The sequence below is a fragment of the Hippopotamus amphibius genome, chromosome 4 (assembly GCF_030028045.1).
Source record: "Hippopotamus amphibius kiboko isolate mHipAmp2 chromosome 4, mHipAmp2.hap2, whole genome shotgun sequence".
Classification (NCBI taxonomy): domain Eukaryota; kingdom Metazoa; phylum Chordata; class Mammalia; order Artiodactyla; family Hippopotamidae; genus Hippopotamus; species Hippopotamus amphibius.
In genome coordinates this window covers 132555042-132557075 of record NC_080189.1, presented here as the reverse complement: position 1 = coordinate 132557075, position 2034 = coordinate 132555042, and the positions used below count along the sequence as shown (strand labels likewise).

At 41.7% G+C, this 2034-nt stretch overlaps 1 pseudogene; it reads right to left on the bottom strand.

Moving 5' to 3' along the window:
• Window positions 1-290: 290 nt before the first annotated feature.
• Window positions 291-965, bottom strand: LOC130852349 (heterogeneous nuclear ribonucleoprotein H-like; annotated as a pseudogene).
• Window positions 966-2034: the final 1069 nt, after the last annotated feature.

Here is a 2034-nt window from a genome sequence, read left to right as displayed (position 1 = left end):
TAAGTACATCCTACAATATAACTAACTTGAGAAAAGCTGAAAATTATTTAACAGTAATAGATTACTTAACCTAGTTGTTACATTCTAAATGAATGTTTGTGTTCAAAAATACTGAACCTTAAGTCTTTAAAACAATCCTGATTTCCACTTGGAGTAAGCAAAAATCACAAGCTTGTATTGCAAAACTGTTAAAACTTAAGTTTTGTTTTTCCTTTAAAAAATGTTGACCAAGAGTCAGTGATCAGGATCAATTACATTCCCCACCCACCACTCATACTGGACGTGCTAGACATCCCTCCCATTCCGTCCACTCCCATAGATGCTTGGCTTCCACTGCTGTAGTAGCTGCTGTTCACTGCTCCTTGGTTGCCTATGCAATGTTTGATTGAAAATCATTGGAGTTTTCCTATAACACTTGGTCATATCCACTCATGCTGCTCTGGCCACCATAGCCACCTCCATAACCACCACTCAGCTGCTGGCTGGGCCACCATAACTGGACTGGTTTGACAAGCCCATGCCTCCCATCATTTGGCTACCATAAGCACCACTGCTTGCTCCTGCTGTAGAATTCAAGAAGCATTCTACATATCTGTGTTGCATATTTGCTTTGTCTTTTGACATAGCTGCCACAGCATCTTTATGAGTTGCAAACTTGACATCTGCTTCACCAGTTACCCTGCCATCAGGACCAATTTCAATGTGTACTCTCACAGGGTTGAGTGGTGAAAAAAAATTATGAATGTCGTCTCAGTAGCTCTGTAAGGTAATCCCCGCATATGTACACAGTGTCCTGTTGTGCTCTGGAAAGTAAAGCCACCATGCCTGTATCTGTGATCTGACATTCCTGAAAAACAATAATTGAGGTCTCTTCCAAATCTATCTGACCCAAATCCATAGCCATCATTATAGCCATTATAATCATCATAGCCTCCATAACCTCCACCATAAGCACCACGCCTCATGGCAGGCGGATTCTTAACCACTGTGCTACCAGGGAAGCCCGAGAAAATATACCTCTTTTTTAAAGCCAGAGTTCATGCTGCTTTTTTCCATCTTAACATCTGTTACTCCACTTTCCTTTTCTTATCAGCATGGATTTTCATCTTTGTGTAGCTAAGAAAAGCCACTCCTTAGCAACAAGAAGGAAAATCTCATTCAACTGCTGAAAGTTCAGTTTGCCAGAACCACTCCTGGGGAACATTAGCTCCTCCAAAATCATCCATTTTGACTTATTACTCTAATTAAATCAGTGCCATAATGGGAGCATTCTGAACTCTCTGAGGCTGAAGATCATTTCCAAAATCATGAGTGCTGGCAGAGTTACAATAACCAAATGTAAATGATTTCCACCCTGTTTGGGAGCACAAGCAATGAGAATTTTAGCTTCCTCAAAGGTTTTGCAGGGGGTTCTCACTTCTCATTGAAGGGCTTCGTGTCATCATAATTTGGGGTTTCTTAATCATCCAAAGGCTGAATGCTGTGACTCATTCACATATCTCTTTCATAACATTAAAAAGTGAACGCTTCCATTTTTAGAGCAGGCAATTTACTTCTATTGGCATTTCTTGGGTAGTCTCCCAGCATTTAGGCCAAGTGATTTACTTTAGCTCTGTTTCTGGCCTCCTTAAAGGTATTCTTCTTTTTTGGCAAAACATGATGTTCCAAAACCATCCTGATTTTTCTCATCCCAAGACATGGAATCAGGTACTAACTGAGGTCACAACCACGTTCTCAACCGTGAGCTTCCATTTCTGTGAGTTGCCCAGAAAAGGAGTGCTACTCAGCTTGAGTCTATTTTTTTTTGATTTTTTTATTTATTGGCTGCGTTGAGTCTTGGTTGCTGCACGTGGGCTTTCTCTGGTTACAGAGAGCGGGAACTACTCTTCACTGCAGTCTGCAGGCTTCTTATTGTGGTGGCTTCTCTTATTGCGGAACATAGGCTCTAGGTGTGCGGGCTTCAGTAGTTGCAGCATGTGGGCTCAGTAATTGTGGCACATGGGCTTAGTTGCTCCAAGGCATGTGGGATCTTCC